This window comes from Melanaphis sacchari, unplaced genomic scaffold, assembly GCF_002803265.2.
Source record: "Melanaphis sacchari strain LSU unplaced genomic scaffold, SCAv2.0 Contig14_pilon_pilon, whole genome shotgun sequence".
Taxonomy (NCBI): domain Eukaryota; kingdom Metazoa; phylum Arthropoda; class Insecta; order Hemiptera; family Aphididae; genus Melanaphis; species Melanaphis sacchari.
In genome coordinates, this window is record NW_020270656.1 from 786736 (window position 1) to 806012 (window position 19277).

Below are 19277 nucleotides of genomic sequence, written 5' to 3' on the forward strand. Positions count from 1 at the left end.
TAAACTGAATAATCAAATATTTATTATAGGTATGCACAATATTCAAATGTCTAAAAATCAAATCGAATGTAGTGTTAAATACGTGTATTTTATATTGATTAGAATCGTAACTATGAAATATTATTTAAAAATGTATTACTATAGTCACAATATTGATATAGAATAACCCAAGTGGTCACCATATCAGAGAGAAAAAAATACATGACACACATGCACAGCATTTAACATTTTTAATACAATTTTTATAAGTAAAGTTGATCTCTGTTAAAATTTAATATTTTTGACATTAGATTCGGGATTTTTGTAAATTTTAAAATGTTTATAACTTATTTAAAGTCAATATATATGAAATACTGTAATAAGTACCTACCTATCTACGTATTAAAAATTATACAGTAAAAGTAGTAAAACAGAAAAGAAAGTTCCTTGTTAGACATTAGTAAGATGATAACAATAGATGCGGGTATAACATCATCTTAAAAACATTGTGGTTTTCAAAACATTTAATATTTTAATTGATACAATTTTAACGATTAAATTCCGTGCCAATTTGGTTATAAACAATCTCCAAGAATAAATATTTGTAATCGCTAAAAAACGCTAATTAATAGTCTTCAAAATACTCCACAAATACTTTTTTGTTTAATTTAATACATTTTTACGTTCAATAAATAGATATTTTAAAACTTGTTTATAAATATTCAAATTAAATATTTAATAGATACATATTTTAATAGGTTCAAGAATTTCAGATATTTATTATTTTAATATAAATATTGATCAATCACATTAAGTTAAACTTCAGCTATTTGTATATTTTTTAACTATTCTAATGATTTGATTAAAGCTCTAATTAAACATTTTTAAAATCACTATAAAATATTATTTTGAAAAAAAAATTTGAAATAGTAAAATATAAGAATCATAAGTTGAAATACAATAATAAAACAAAAAAAAAAATGTAAGCATTCTAGAATAAAAAATACAAAAAAAAAATTATTTTTAAAGTACCTACCTATTAGAATACTCATCAAGACTGCTAATAACGTAAAATATGGTATTTTTTAACTAATTAATCAGAATTACAATATACAATTATTGAGCAAGGAGAATCATTCAAATAATATAAATGACTGATCAATAAGTTTTTTGATTCTGGTATTGTTCATAATAACATATATGATAAACCTATCAAATAAATAATAAGAAAAGTAATATATAATAATAACTTAACTATATAATAAAAAAAAAAAACCAAAACATAATCAGATGATATAATAGATGAAACATAATTGTTTTAGGAGTAAGTCTACAAAAGTTGAGCACATCTATATGGTAGTTATGCAATGAACAAAAAATAGATTAAGTATAATTATTAAGTTATATAGCATAGAATCCATTAGAATGTAACAACCAAGTAGTAACAATCTGAATAAAAATAATTACCAATAGACATGTGAATGATGAAACTGCAAGCAAAAATCATTCAATTTATCAGGCCATAAAAAGAAAATTGAAACATTGATACGAGATAAAATTCACATATAAAGTAATAATAGTTAATTAACAATTCAAATAAACACAAAAATATAATATATATATATTATATATATTATATACTACATATATATTTATGAAATTGAGTTTTAAAATTATTTTAAACACTTTATGAAATAAATTTAAGTCTTTACAACAGGTTAGGTAAAAATAAATAACTTTAACGCTATAGAAGTCTCGTGTTAATGGATTAGTTGTATAATATTTTATGATAAATAAACATTTATTAGACTAATAAAATAATAAATGATAAAACAAATTACTATTTTCAAGAGATACCACTTGATAATTTCACTAGTACTTGTATCATTAAAATCTCAAATACGATTTTTTATTCCTATAAAAACTGACAATATTATAAATACCTAAATAAAGTATATTTTTAAATTATTTACCTACATGCAAATTCGGTATTTTTAGTGCATAAATGCATGCATATTTGGTTATTTTTTGTGCATACAAACACAGTGGAATAATTTTATGCACTTACACATCTAACCCTTAAAATATAATAAGGTAATTTTTAAACGTTTATATGATTTATCAATAATATTAGTTTAAAATATATTAGTTACACTAAACCTGGTAAATGAGTCTTATTTGTGATAAACATTCAATGGTTAATCTGACCAGATAAAAGAAAAAATCGAATCTTAAGTTTTAGATTATGAGTAATAAATGTATTAATTTACAAAGTTGTTCTTTGTGTATGTGTGTGTGTTTGTGTACAAGATAAGTAATTGAAAAAGCTTCGATTTTCAACTTTAGAGGTTGTTTTGGATAGAAAATTGATTCTAGTTTGCACTTTGAAGAGGTAATATATTTTATTAATTACTTATTTAATAAAATAAAAAAAGTACCTACATACTATTTACCTATCCAAAATAAATGCCATATATTTAAGTAATATGCATTGTAGTATTTAAAGAAGATAAAAGTAATTAGAATTTATGTAATCTATTTCCACTAAATTTTAGTTTATAAGTTATAAGGGGTATAAGGTGTGTTATTCAATTTTATTAGGACATATTGTTAAATTTTACAGCGTTAATCATTTTGTTTTAAATCCTAGTTTAAAAATGTATTAAATACATTACATTACCTAATAATACATTATATTATTTGTATAATTGCCTACATGTAATTACCTATATAATACTGAAAATAATAAAAAAATGTAATACACAACTTTTTAATCCTTTACGCCAGTGGTTTTCAACCGGTGTGTCGCGGCACACCAGTATGCCGCGAGCGCCTTTGAAGTGTGCCGTGATAAATCTATTGATGGAGTTAATTTTGTGTGTATATATAATTATATATATATGTATATATATGTATGTATTATATATAAAAATATATGCTTCACGTATTATATGAATTGGTGTGCCACAAAAATTTTGTAGAAGAAGAAGTGTGCTACATTGTTAAAAAGGTTGAAAACCACTGCTCTACGCTTATAGTATATTAAGAAAAAATAACAGTTAATCATACAGATAAAATGCAAGAATTTAACTTCATTGGTTCTTAGTTAAATACATTAACAGTGAGCAACTTCTTGCAGATAAACTTAATAGAAAAATAAAATGAACAATTCTAAATAATTAAAAGTTAATCTTTTTTATTCTTTTCTATACTTAATATAACATACTCAACATGTATTTACATAACATATTCAAAACCATTCAATTTGACTAACTACAATACAAATATTTAGACAAGACAACTAATTATTAATATTATTTGATAGCTAAAATTTATTTTTAGTCAAACAATTTTTCTGCTGTATAAAGATGTTTGACGAAAGTATGTTTTATTTTGAATCCACTGTGATTGTAGGTTGATTCATTGAGAGATAAATACTGAAATATATATATTATTTAAGACATTAGTAAATAAATAGGTAACATTCTATTTTATTATTTAGACTATTATTAAATTCACATACGCCAAAAATATAGTACTATTATAAGAAATATTGTTTTTTCACCAAAAAATTACCTTTATATAAAATTATAAAATAAAATTTGTCATATGCTTGTAGAGAAAAAAAAACTGCATTTTACTAGAATTTATTATCACTCAGACCACCTAATTAAATTAATAAAGTTTAAACTTAAATTAAAAAACCATTACTTTTACAAATACTGACAGTCGTACCATGTTTTTATTCATAAACATACAATCTTAAATTTTTAACTTTTCAATAGCACTACAGTAACAATAATATACTAAAAAAAAGTGCAATGGAATAACAGAAATAATTACAATTTTTTCGATACAATAAACAAATTTTTAATGCTTTTTCATTTAAAATAAAATAGTATACACAAATTAGGAATGACATGAAGAAAAAATATATTTTACGTGTCGATAATATATATTGGTGTGACCCTTGATTATCACATGGCAGTCAACATGTTGATAGTTAATAATGATTATAATGTTAAAAGCTTTTTTAGTACAGTGAAACCTGTATATAACAGACAGTTATGGGACCAAAATAATTATTATAAACAGGTTTCAATGTTTTAAAAATAAAATTAATCTACAAACATTAAATATTTAATGAAAAATGAAAATTTTGAACCTACATTTTATTAATATTGTAAATAATAAGTACAAAATACTAAAGTTAAGTCTTTACAACAAATAATGTCTACATTTTGTTTTAAATTAAAAGCTTTATGCGGTGCGGGAGGTGGCATTGCTAAAAAAAATATGTACAACTCCAACTGCAAACCGATAGAAACTGAATAAAATCATTAGATTTACTTATGATTATCATTTATACATATTTGCAATTTATACATGGATTTATTTCTGTTAAATTGTATGTATGTATTTCAACTTCATAAATTTAATAGGTGCTTGCAATTAATATTATTGCAATCAACGATAATGTAATCGGTCGTAATCTGTGTTTTCACCTGTACTTAATTGCATTCCGTATTGACGATGTTTTGTAGTTAGTACATATATATGACATGAACATTTGGATTTGAACTAGGATTTTTGTTCGTTTTGAAATCACCAAAATAAATATTAGTGTCCGTGTCCGTAATACTAGTGTCTATTATAAACAGGTCGAAATACATTGAGATACATATCTTATTGCCATGATCTGATCGTTTAATCCGTTAAGAGAGATATCTATTAAGTCAGGTTTCACTGTAATTAAAAAAATAAATTATGAATAAAAAATAATAATAATAATAAGTATATAATTACAATTAATAGTTCAAATTCAGATCTAATATTAGTAAATAAAATATATTTTTATGTTATTAATAAATAATAACTAATGACCAAGAATGTATAATTTACATATTTGAACAAAAACAGTTTTAAAAGCATAGTTTAATATATATAAAATTATTTTAAGAATTTTATAGAACAACAAATTTAATTGTATTTTATTTCATTATTTTAATACATTTCCACTGCTGCTCTCTGAGCTTTTGTATACAAGGAATCAGTTGCCTTGCACTCTGCAGGTATCCTTAGAGTATGTGGAAATTGTGATTGTAAATAGTAACTTTGATAATGCATTTTGATTCTTAATCAACAACACGTGTGCATTGTACAACATGAAGTATATTGTCCAAAATAGTGAACTTAATAACATATTTCGATCGATCTCAACATACGCTATGTATTATCACAATGTGTTATTATATATTTATATATACTTAAGTTTTGTAGCTCACAACATGTTTAATGTGGTTTTTTATCTTCTCAATAATTAAATATAAATATTATATTTATCATTATTTAAATTATTTATGTTATAACTTTACACAATATATCCTATTTACTACAGCAACTATCCATAAAAAGTGATTGGATTTGAATATTAATAGGTATACTTATCTAATAGCATAAACATTGTTCTAGTATTGAAACTATTCAACTACCCAATAATTTTTGTATTTGACAATTGGCAGGTTTGTTTACAACGCCACTAAGTAAGTAAGTGTTTTTTTTTTCCTTTTCCTTTTTCTTAATTCAAATTTTATTTCAACCAAACAATTTTCTGGCTCTGAAAAACAATTTAACTCGAATTAGTATCATGATGAAAAAAGTCATGAGACAGATTTTACTTTGATGCTTTCATTGATGAATAGAATTGTCATTCAACTTCAATGATATGATCTGATATACAACCAACGAACAACAAATCTATGCAAATAATACAGGAATATAGTGATGTGATACAATGTACAATAAATAGTAATTATCACAAACTTTGTAATTTGATTTCAGCAACAAATACTATTATCATGCTGTAGTCTGTAGCATCTGCACTCTCCAGGTCAAAGACTCCACAGTCCATGATACTATTTCTTAATAAATCATTATTCAATTCTAGTTGTATTCTTCACTGGCGATCGCAAATGTATATCAGCGTGACAGATCTTGATAAAATAGAACTGCATTTAAATTAATGAAACAATAATTGACAACTGCTAAAACTACGATAATTTGAATATTTTAAACAATTAATATTCAATTCAATCAACAACTTGACAATGAAATGAAACGTACAATTACCTAACAATAATAGAAAAGGTCACGATATACCTACCTCCCATAGAACGATAAGTATTAAACACCGTCGTCGTCGACAAGAATCAAGATCTATATTAATCATTGAATATATTATAGTAAATAAGGATCTTTATAAACACCCTGGCCAGTAAGTTGAACGAGTATTGACATCGCGTATTGAACGTCTTATATAGCTGTCGTCCCTTTTCTGTTTTCATCGTTATCAACTTATCATTAAGTGTGGTTATCATTGGAACAGTAAAGTTGTACTGGAGGTCATTATAAGTACAGTCAATTACGGTACCAAAAATGTTATCTTTAATTATAAGTTATCAGTGTTATCACATACTTTATATAAAAATATTAGCGGCTTTTCGAGCAAAGAGTGTACATATGTGATACTGTATAACATAGAAGATTAATTAATAGTAATTTATAATTATAGAATAATATATTATTACGGAATTGTAATAAAAATTATAAAATTTCAATTTCAATTATGCTATTACATTATATATAAATATTATACAATACATATCAGTTATTTATCCGAAACCTAGACACAAACAACGTAGTCTAAATTCATTCTCAAAATTATAATCAAAAGTAACAATGGAAAGTAGTCGCGGATCGATTTATGTTACATAAGTACATACAACTCACAAACGTACCTCGAACGCATTAGAGTTATCTGCGTTCTCTCAATTGTTCATGGAAAAATGTTATGTATTAAAATGTACTTGAACAAAAAGTATAAGCCAAATAAAATTATATTTGGCACAACTTAAAGATCGCATAGAAAAAAAATAATTAAAAAAAAAACTCAATTTATATAATAATATCAACCAAAATTCATAATTTACCTAGAGCATAACTACGAGTATTGCACCTATTTTCCTAATATTATATTGTACCTAGTACCTAGGTACCTAAATAAACTCTATATTTTTTTATTCTTTAATTTTTAAAATACTACATATATAATATGTAATAGTTTAAATAATTATGTATATAAAGTTTATTACATAGGTATCTTTATATTCTATTTATTACGTTAGTTTATACCTACAATAATTAATAATTAATTGTATGCATATATAAATATATATTATATACGTACTAGCGGATTACTAGTCACAGCTTTGCTTTCGAAATTTTAATAGGTAGGTACTTATATAATAAAAAATAATAATTTATGACAACAGTTTTATCATAAACTTCCTTATTAACTACATTTTGATGTATTGTCATTTGGCACAACATTTTTAAACTTGTAGGCGTACTGATTCTAGGGCATGCCACATAAAATTGTCCTGCGTGTGAAAAAGAGTCTAAAAATGTGAGCTAAAGGCTCACGGCTTCTAAGTGCTTACTAATCGGTATAAATAGGTATACAATTTACTCGTAAAATTTTGTTTTTCCAATTTCAACCCTTTAAAATCAAAAAATTTTAAAATCCTCTCTAAGAACATAATGAAATTATAATATTAATCTACCCTCAAAATTTCAAATCGATAACTCTAATAGGTTCAGCTCTGCATTGACTACGAATCAGTCCAGTCTCGTTCATATATACAGATATATATGTATATACTTTTTTTATATGTAATATTCTTTTTAATATTTTAATATGGTTATCAAACCTATATATACCTAGGTATTTTCTTTATTTATGAATATTATTGAAAAATCTAAAACTCTTATTTAACTATATAATATATTAGATAAAACAGAATGAAATCATCAAATCAAGAACCAATTTTTATATCCTATATAAGTAGGTATTATATTATTATGTATATCTATTATATTTTGTTAGGTATAAAAATATATTTTACCTTTTCCAAAACCTTTAATAAATCTAATTGAACATAATAAAATAAGAAAAAATAAAAATTACACGGCAAAGATTTAAAACTGAATCGTAGGTTATGATAATTGGTTAAAACACAAGAAAATTTAAATTAAAACCAGCAAATATCAGCATTCAGATTTCAGTAGGTTCTATTGTCCTAATTCGATATGCAAGTCAGAGCACCTTGCCTAAGTAATATGTGGTCTCTGTTCCAGGTTCAAGAGCCAGTGAACGATGGTCGCAAACGGCGGTGATATGATCAGTCTCCAAATAAAAATTAAAAATTATTTGATTTAATATTTTTATTTTTTGTTTAGTTTAACTAATATATTTTATCAAAATGTTGTTAATTTCATCAAATACTTCTCTATACGGCGCTGTATTAATATAATATTTAATAGGTATATAATTATCACATCACACAATTAAAACAAAAAAACTTAATATAGGTAATATTACACTATTACCAGTGTTGGGTAATGAATAGTAGGTACCTAACGTAATGAAACTAACGCGTTACTGTAACTCTGTTGCTATTTTTTTAACGTGTTATGTTATTAGCGTTACCATTTCAGCTTTTTAAGGCATTCGAGTATTGAATTTAAAAAAAAATACTTAAACCTATATGGGATATGAATTATAATAAATTTATATAATGTAGAGTATTAGGTACTAACAGGAAAATAAATTAAAATTCATCATTATTTTTATTATGGCTTTAGATGATTCTATACGTTGTGGGAATGAGAAATTTTTGTTGAAAGATAATGTTCCAAAGTCAGATTAACGCATTATAATATTTATTTTTCGTGTTAAATAGTTCTTTAGAACAGTAAGCAATTGCCGATATTTGGTTTATTGATAGGAACTTTGGTTTAGCGCCCGAACATTTTTTACAGTTAAGTACACATCATTTGAATTAAAGTAAATAACTTTAATATATAAGTAGAAAAGAGCTCGACAGTGCGAATAAACTCTGTCAACAAATCCGCATAGAACTAACAATACTTGTGAAGGATGGAACAATGGGTTTTCCACTCTCGTTGGCGCATTAAACATTACTAACAAAAATATGTAAGGAAGTTGAAACGGACAAAGCAAGAATGAAATTGGTTGAAGTAAGAGAAATTAATCGGAAAAAAAAACGAAAGCTAGTAAAGAAAACTAAGGTTCCATTGAACATTGATTTATGTCAACATTTTTATAAAGATAAATCTGCAGATATCTATTCTTAATTTTTTAAAACAAATAGATCAAAGTATAAGAAAGAGATCTTTTATAACTGAATAAATACATTTTATATTTTTAAAAAATATTATTATAAGATATTTTTATTTTTTTTATTTTTAATTAATTTATTATAATTTCATACTTTATATATTTTTATTTAAATGCAACGAGAGACTTTTTTTCCTAATATCCATATTATTATTTATTACATAATTTTATATTTATTATTGTTATCACGTTGTTTATAAGCTGCTTCCGTATTAGATAAGTCTCTTTTTTGGCCGGTTCAGTGTCCCCAGGTGGAAAATATCAAAAACGCATTACAATCAGGACCGTAGTTGTTTTAAAACCGTACCGTTTTTTATCATATTTGTTGTTGTTGCGATAGGCATCCAATATCAATATATCGTCATCGTGCAAGTTGTTTAAAAATTAAAATTGTTTATGTTTTTCATATTATAGTCATAATATAAGGCAATAATTGAATAATATAATGTAAATTAAAGTTTAATAAAGAATATTTAAAATACTTAATGATATTGTTTAATGAATAATTAACAAGATAAAACGTGGCGCAGTCTTTGAAGTTAAAAAAGTACCTACATCCTACGTGATATTTGTCTAAGTGCTTGAATTCATATTGAAAAAAAAAATTGAAAATGGATGAATTCAATAAACCGAAAAACCTTAAATTGATCGGTAATTTAAATTACAATTTTAAAAAATTTAAACAAGAAATAGAAATTTACTTTATGGCTACTGAAACATATCAAAAACCAATTGAAGTTCAGGTGGCACGTCTACTCAACCTTTTAGGACCAGATGGTTTGAAATTGTTTAACACATTTAATATAGAAGATTTAACTATTGAAACAATTTTCAAATTCTTCGAAGAATATTGTGTTTCTAAAAAGAATGAATTAATGAAGCATTACAAATACTTTACCAGAAAACAAGATGACAATGAATCATTTGACAAATTTTATACTGACCTACGTGAACTCATCAAGTCATGTTCATTCGGTAAATGTGAAGAAATACTTCTGTGAACACAAGTAGTTCTTGGAATTAAAGACAAAAAATTACAAACAAGGTTACTGCGTGAAGATCTACCACTGGCAACAGTAATTAAGTATTGTCAAACAATTGAGCAAGAGGTACCGAATTGTCGCCTGGTACAAAAGAAAACGATAAGTGTTGATCAAATAGGAGAAGATATAAAACAGAATCAAACAATTCAAAAATACAGACAAGGTGGTCATGGCAGTGAAAATCCAAGTAATAATAGGTATGTAGACCAAAATGTAAATAAATAAATGTTTATTTGTTTTAAATGTGGAAATCATCAGTATAAATCAATGTCCAAAATTGTAACTTTTATGGAAAAAAAATCATTTTACTATAAATTGTAAGATGGGTATTGTTAATGAGGTACAAATAAATGAGGAAAAAGAGGTATCGTTTTTTACATTGAATACTATTGAAACAGAAAAATGTAAAAATTGGACAGATATAGTAAAAGTTGATGATGAAGAAATGGTAATAAAATTAGAAACAGAAGCACTACTAAATGTATTAGGCACCTATAAAACAATTTAATAAATTAAATAAGAATTTGGGAAAAAAGTACAGTGGTAATTAGACCATTTAGTGGACCTCAAATAGAATCATTAAGTAAAGTTAAAGTTACTGTAAGAAATAAAAATAATAAAATGTGCACATACTTAGTAATTACAATGAAAAATATTTAAAAGCAGAAGTAGTTTTTACTAAAAATAATATTAGTATAAATAAAGATAAACAAATAGCACATTATAACCAAACTGTGCTGGGAAAGAAGTTAGTCAATTTTTTCCAAGTGAGAAGTAGTGTTACAAAACCTGTTTACTAAAATTTGACTTCCTGGTACAATAATAAAAAATCTGGATATCCTATGTCTTATCTTTTAAAAAATAATTAAAGAAAATAAGCGAGAAGAAATATTAAATTCTTAAAAAAGTAAAAAATTATAAGGATTTAAATGAATTTGATGAAGAAGAAAGAAAAAGACAGAAAGAGTATTAATAGTGAAAAGAGTGATGAAATAGTTGAACATGACAAGATGGTAAATAATGAAAAAATTGTAACTAGATATGGTTGTAGAGTAAAAAAAGTTGTTAGATATGAGTTATAGCTAATTATACAAGTACAAATTTACTTATTATAAAAACATGTTTTATAATATATAGTAGAATGATATTTTATTTTAGTTTTGATTTAAGTTGCAGTCAGCAATAATCATTTTCTTGTCATATTCTGTTTATTTAGGTATAGATTAAAATTGTATAACTTAAATAATATTTATACGATTTTCTGTTAAATATTTAAAAAAAAATAAAGTAAATAAATAACACTGTAACGTCTCTTATTATATTTGTTGTATTGTTGCAACAGACATCATGCACATAGTTTATGTTTTTCATATAGTCATATAAGACAATTATAATGTAAAATAAAGTTTAATGTTTAAGAAACTTAACAATGTTGAATTAATAACTAATGAGATAAAACACACTGATTATTTTAGTGTGTTAGTTGTATGATTTATTGTCATGTATTTATATTTTTTGTTTTCTGTTTTCTGTTTGTCCAGAACAATTCAAAATCTAGCCATTCAACGCTCGACATGCTCTGTATTGGTGATAAAAAAAGTTAGAGACATGTCTGTTTTACCACCATTCATAGAACTTATCAGATGGCTTATACAAGTACTAATATCTTTAATTGGGTATTTGGGGAAGATAATATCAATTGTTGTTTTAAAACCATTTTATTTGTTCTTAGGAAAAAAGCACATTAGTATTTGTGGAACATTCTGTGATAGAAGATACAATGCTTTCTAATAACTCGAGTTTCATGAAAATACAAGAGAAATTAAACTCTTTCCAAATTGGCAAAGATGATCTACCAGACAAAATAGACTTAATCTTTTGTTTAGGTGGAGATGGTACTTTGCTCTACGCTAGTCATTTGTTTCAAGTATTTTCAAAATTAATATTTCTACATTAATTCTATTATTATTTATTAAATAATTTCTTTTTTTCTTTTTTAGCAATCCGTACCACCAGCTATGGCATTCCATTTAGGCTCCCTTGGTTTTTTAGCACCTTTTAAATTTGATAATTTCCAACAGCAAGTGACCAATGTATTTGAAGGAAATTTTACGTTAATGTTACGCAGTAGACTTCAGTATATAATTGTTAAGAAAAATGAAGAAAAACCTCAATCAAATTTACTGGTACTTAATGAAGTAGTTATTGGCCGTAGACCATCGTCATATCTATCAAACATTGACTTATTTTTAGATGGAAAGTACATAACATCTGTTCAAGGAGATGGTAATGAATATATTTTTATTAAATAAAATACTAATATATGTATAATATATTAAATGCATAAATTATATTATTGAAATATTAAATTTTATCAACATTTACATTAACATACAGTTATAACTTTTAAATTATTTATGAGTTACAAAATTTGTAATATTTAATGTTAAGATATATCATACTCTATTTAACTAAAGAAACATTTTGTAGCTAACTTATAAGCAAGATAATACATGTTAGCCATTCATGTAATTGATTCAATGAGTGATACAAATAGGTATTATTTAGCTGTCACTTGATAAAAACTAGTTTTCACTGAGTATGTTTCTTAAATTTAAATGAGTATAGCTACAATAATCACTATCAGGAACAGATTGGAATTTCAAACTAGCCTGGGAAAATAACTTTCTACCGGTCCTGTACTAGCAGTCATTTGTTGGGTTGGGGGTTTAAGCGCAAGTATACCAAGTGTATTGAAGATGATAATTTTTTTTTTATTCTTTAAAGGTGCAAAAAATTATTTATTGATAATTTATGGTGTTTTCATTGTTTTAATAAAAATTATTATACCTATTATAATATATTAATGAGGTTTACATATAAATAGATTTAATAGATACTCAGTTGTGATTAGATGTAATTTTTAGTTAAAAATCAATTTACTTTAAATGTATATGTACAATGTACTAATATACTGTTTGAAAAATACTACAATATTACTATTTACTTACATACTAAAATACATATTTTATTATTAGAAATATTATAGAGTATCTATAGACAATATCAACAATATAATAATACAATGTTGCCCAGTATAAAACGTTATTAGCAATAAAATGTATTATAGACTACTGTCCACGGAAGTTAATTTTTTGATTAGAGTTATTGTTCAGTATATTATAGTTAATATAGTTATATTATATTATAGTTTATTATTGAATTTCTGTTATGCTGTTACGTTATACTAATATTTATTAGCCATATAAAATATTAGTCTATTGCTTTCTAGTTTGCTGTTCTACAAATTGCAATTATTGCCATGAAAAATAATTAAATTATGATAAATAAAAATAATTAAATTAAATACTAATAATAAAGAAAACTGTATATCCCTAATCGTAATAAGTTTTTAACAGACTACAGCAGTGAAGGTTATATAGCGAGCAGTGTACCCATTGTTTAGTTAGTACACAGCCCATTGGGAATTTCCCAATGGCCCAATCGTCCTTGATCACTATTGTAATAAATTGTAAAAAAAAAAAAAATGAATATTTTAAACAATTTATAAAATTTTAAAATTTATATTAATTTAAATTTTTTTAGAAACTATTTTTACATATACCATGCTATTTAAGATAATTGTTTACTTTTAGTATAAAAAAAAAAACTACCAATAAACAGATTTAAGAACTTTTTTATACTCATTTGACTAGTATAACAAAAAATAGATTATTTGAAACTAAATAATTCAACACATACACATTTAAAATTTAAGGTATATTTTGTGTATGTAGGAAATTTTAAGGGATTTTTTTTTAATTAAAAATATGTCTATTATTTTAATCTTTTTAGATATTTAAATTAAATTTTTATAATTTATTAAATAAAACATAATTTTTGTTATTAGATTTGATTGTCTCAACACCAACGGGAAGTACAGCATATGCAGTTGTGGCAGGTGCATCAATGATTCACCCAAGTGTTCCAGCCATCATGGTGACACCTATATGTCCTCATTCATTGTCTTTCAGGCCAATAGTAGTACCAGCTGGAGTTGAATTAAAAGTAAATTATTATTTTAAAATAATTCCACATTTGGTGATGAAAAATATACAAGCAGTTTTAAATTCAACATTATCAAGTATTACTTACTTTTTAACATGATTGGATTTTGTTCAAAAACATTAAATTAGTCTTTAAATACTTATTTAAGTCCTACACATAGTTTATAATTAAGTTAATAATAGGTACTATTAACATCGTGCAACTATCAAATACTTGATTAGAATATTTTTATGGATCACTGAACAGTTCAACTATTATTAAATTTAATATTATTTGAATAGTTAAAAATATTGGATCTGATTAAATAGTTTGGTTCATTAGATTAAACCGAGTATTATAGAAATTGTTTAAGCTATCAAATATTTATATAATTTGTTTTTCTTAAGTAACTAAACAATCAAATAATAAGAATATGACCGGATTGTCAAATTATTTTGTATTCATAATTTTTTAATTGGCTATGTATATCTATAAATTTTCAACAATTAAAGAAGATTTTTATATATCTACAATCATATTGATAGTTATAATTATTCAAAAATTGCAAAATTACTCACTAATATAATTTATTATAAGAACTATAGCAAGGGTGGCCACAATGTAGCTCGTAAGTCGCATACTGCTCTTAAACTAAGCTTAAACTAAAATTAATAAATATATAACTCTATTAGAATTATTAGATATTATTTTTATTTCCATCGGTTTTTTTATCATTATAGTCATTATTAGGTATAGATTGACACGGTGATGGTGATAGTGCTTTTAGTATGTGTAGTCAAAAATAGTCATAGTGTGTTTCGACCTAGAATTTTGGAAAAATGTTCCAGAAGAAAAATACCCATTAACAAAAATGTATGCTATGATATGAGACTTATTTCTATCTTTTGTACTAATTATGTGTGTGAATCATTGTATTCAATGCTTACATTTAATTAATCTTAATTGCGATTTGAACTAACAGATGAACATAATATTAGTAAACTTGTGCAAACTGTACTTACAAATCATCAGCTAGATTTCAAAAAACTTAAAGAAAAAATGAACACTCATAAAAGCACTTCTCATAAGTAAAACAATGATGATATTAAAAATAATCTTTTGTGTAATCTAAAAAATAAATGTTCCTTCATTTGATTTAAAATGAAAAATGTGTCTTCATTTATTAAACATTGCTTTACATGTGGCTCACTTTAAATAAGCTTTATAAATTTGTCGCTTCCAAAGTTAAAGTTAGTGGTCACCCCTGTAATTAATTATAATTACTTACGTACTTTAAAATGGGAATCTTGTAATATAAACTCATTTTTAGGAAATATGGCCTTAGCTGTTCTTTATCTGTTGATTTTTCTTACAATAAAGCCAGTATCATGAATAATAAATTCATCTATTTCTAATGTTCTACATAATTTGTAATATTTAGTCAGTTGCTAACAATATTTTAGGTTACTTCATAGCAGTTGAAAAAACTAATTATGATTAACTCACAAAAAAGATTTTAAACTAAATTACAGATAAATATAAAATAACTTATTATATTGCATATGTATTGTAAGTTATGTTTCAATAATAAAGATATTAATTTTGAAAATAATATTAAATACTTTTAAAGTGCATATGGTTACCTAAATATTGAAATATTTATTAAAAATATTTATATATACCTATGAGCATTTGAGTATTAAAATTGATGCTATTTTGGTTTAAGAAACTTAATTAAATCTAGTTTATTATATATTATGTTTATTGAAACGTAAGTCAAACGGCTTTATGAATGATGATAATCAATGTTAAATTATAATTAATTTGAATACTGTTTGCAGATTATGTTGAGTCCGGATGCGAGATCAACAGCTTAGGTTTCATTTGACGGCCAAAATCAACAGGAGTTGTGTGCAGATGATAGGTCAGTCAATAAAAAAATATAGATTATTATTTGGTGATGAATAATAGGTGCAATGTGCACAGTAAAATTATATTTTTAGTGTATAAATTATTTAATCAATGACCTAACCTAACCTGGGTGTATCTAATAAATAAGACTTCAATGATTTTTTATTTGCATATACTTTTATATCAAATGTAACAGTTATTAAGTACATACACATTTATTATTATAACTGTTTCAATCGTTTAACCATATTACAAAAAAATTATGTAAATAATTTTAGGACTTATGACAATGATGATCATGTGCATTAATTTGTATGAATATTTGCTTTCAATTATGCTTAAACTTCCTTCTATATTATATTTGATTAGATTAACAAATATTTTATTTGCAGTTTACAGTAACTACATCTATATTTCCATTACCATCGATATGTGTTCAAGATCAATTATCTGATTGGTTTGATTCATTAGCTGAATGTCTACACTGGAATGTGCGTAAACGACAGAAGCGTTCTGAGTAATTGTCTGATCTGTGTCGCATTCCAAGATTGAAAATTTACTAAATTAATTATCGAAAAACACTATTAGTTAAAGGTAAATAATCAAATTAATGTTTGCTTGTTGAAATTAATAAAACAAGTTTACGTACAAAGCATTCAATTTCCTTTTTTACATTATTTATTTGTATGGTTCACATTCAACATTATTTAATTTTCAGAACTTTCAATTGATGCAATACAGACAATCAAAGTATTTAATGATGATCGACCAGCACAGCCAATGTTATTATTTCAAAAAAATATAATCCTCGGTTTTTTAATTTTGTAAGTATTGTACTTGACAAATGTTTTATTAGATTTCTATATATATTTTTTTCATTTTCAATATCTTACATTTAGATGAACCTGAATTTAAAGATTGAATCACAAATATAGATCAAGATTACTTTCAACGAAGGAATTTTTAAATTGATTACATCATTGTTTCTTAATGTATGTACTAATAGCTTATATAACTAAAAAAAAAAACAAATATGTATAAAAATAATAAATTTTCTTTTAATCTAAACAAAACATATATCATAAGCTTCATCTACATAATATGTTTGTAGATAAATGTATATAAATAGTCAATTTTATTCAATTAAGGCATTTTTAAATGTATAAAACCATTTTTTTTATACAATAAATACCTTTTATTTAGGTAACTAAAAAAATCAAATATATATAGAACATTCAATTTTCTTTTGATCTTAAAGAAACTCATATCATTAGTTTCATCTACTTGATATAAGTAAAAATTGTATATAAAATTCCAATGTTCAACTAAAAAAATTTTAAATTTATTACATCATTTTTTCTTAATATATTTACTTATAAAACTAAAAAAATCAATTACTTATAAATTATAAAACGTTCAATTTCATTTTGATTTAAAAATACTTATTTAAATACAAATAGTATACAATAGTCAATAATATTCAATTCAGGAATTTTTAAATGTATAAATAACACTTGTCTTATACTACAAAAGTCAAATAGTTGTAAAACATACAATCGGATTGAATCCTAATTCATTTGATTAAAAGTTTTATTATTCTAAAGAATACATAAAATAATGCTCTTAAAGTTTTTATCAGAATATTTATAAGTATCAAAACTTGTTCTGCCATATTATATATGATACACATATCGGTGGTTTTTAAAATGGTTGAGGTATGAAGCCCAAAAAATTGTAGTTTTCTTTAGTTACTATGATGAATAAATTTGTAGATTTTTTTATTACATTTTTAGTAATTACAACTTATATTTTGGTGTATAATCTATTTGTTTACACAATTACACCAAAAAATAATTTTTTTAGTAATGTTGGTCATACTGTATTCGTGAGTATGATAATCAAAAAAGTAACTATCAGTCAACGGTTATTATCTATCATCATATTGTAGTTTAAAAAGTATTGTACATTAAATTTTTAATTTTGTATTATCATTTTACTTTTTACTTAAAGCTATAGCCAAATTTTATGCCTTTGACTTATTAACTTACAATCTACGCATATTTTTTTTGATAACACTAAATTTTGTAAAATTCAATTTAAGATTAAAATAGATTGACCTGTGATCATTCTTACAAGTAAGCTCATTGTGTTGTATTTAGTTGTCATTTGGATAAGATATTTAAAACTTTGAAGCAACAATATTATGATTGTAGAAAATAAATGTTTTCAAATAAAAGATTTTGCTTTTATATTAAAATATTGTGAAACGACTATTGTCAGATGACTGCATTTTATTATATATGAGATTATTGTATGATCCGCTTTTACGTTTAGATTTACAATGACAAATGGACATGAATAACTACAATTTGAGTATCCAGCAACAGTTTGAGCTGTTATCTGCCGCATTAAATGTAAAGTTCTAAACTAATGTGTTTATATGGTTCACATTCAACATTATTTTCATTTTCAGGCCTTTCATTTGTTTCATTGCAGAAAAGTAAGATGTTGAATGTTGATCGACTAGCACAGCCAATGTTTTTATTACATACAAATATTATCTTCTTTTCTTAAATTTTTAAATATTGTACTATTACTTATTACTTTTATTGGTTTTATATATTTTTTATTTTTTTTTTCATTTTAGGATGGTCAATATTTTACATTCAAATGAACCTGCGTTTAACAATTGAATTAAAAATATGGATCAAGAATACTTTATAGTTGACTAAATGATTATATAAGTAAAGTGAATTACACATTTTTCTGATCTGAAAGTTTTGTATAAATATTGGACGATATTTGTAAAATTAAATATACTTAAATTTCTATTAAGATAATATATAATTATTTATAAAACATTAAATTTTCTTTTGATATTAATAAAACTTATATTAATAGCTTCATTTACATAGTTTAAGTATAAGTTGTTTATAATATGTCAATAATGTTCAATTGAAAAATGTTTTAATATATTAAATAATTTTATATACAATAAATACCATTTACATATAAAACTAAAAAATAAATAAATACTT

At 24.1% G+C, this 19277-nt stretch overlaps 1 long non-coding RNA gene and 1 pseudogene across 3 annotated transcripts; one reads left to right on the forward strand and one right to left on the reverse strand.

Annotated features, from left to right (window-relative positions):
- Nucleotides 1-3213: 3213 nt before the first annotated feature.
- On the reverse strand, nt 3214-6316 carry LOC112591941. Of its 3 annotated transcripts, none has more exons than XR_003114534.1 (6): nt 6143-6316; nt 5803-5987; nt 5658-5736; nt 5472-5596; nt 4485-4725; nt 3214-3416 (listed from the first exon to the last, which is right to left on the reverse strand). It is a non-coding gene; the product is annotated as an uncharacterized LOC112591941 (long non-coding RNA). The 3 variants fall into 3 exon arrangements; XR_003114536.1 differs by having other exon boundaries at nt 5803-6029; XR_003114535.1 differs by having other exon boundaries at nt 3215-3416; nt 5803-5972.
- Nucleotides 6317-9719: 3403 nt separating this feature from the next.
- Nucleotides 9720-18801, forward strand: LOC112591949 (annotated as a pseudogene).
- Nucleotides 18802-19277: the final 476 nt, after the last annotated feature.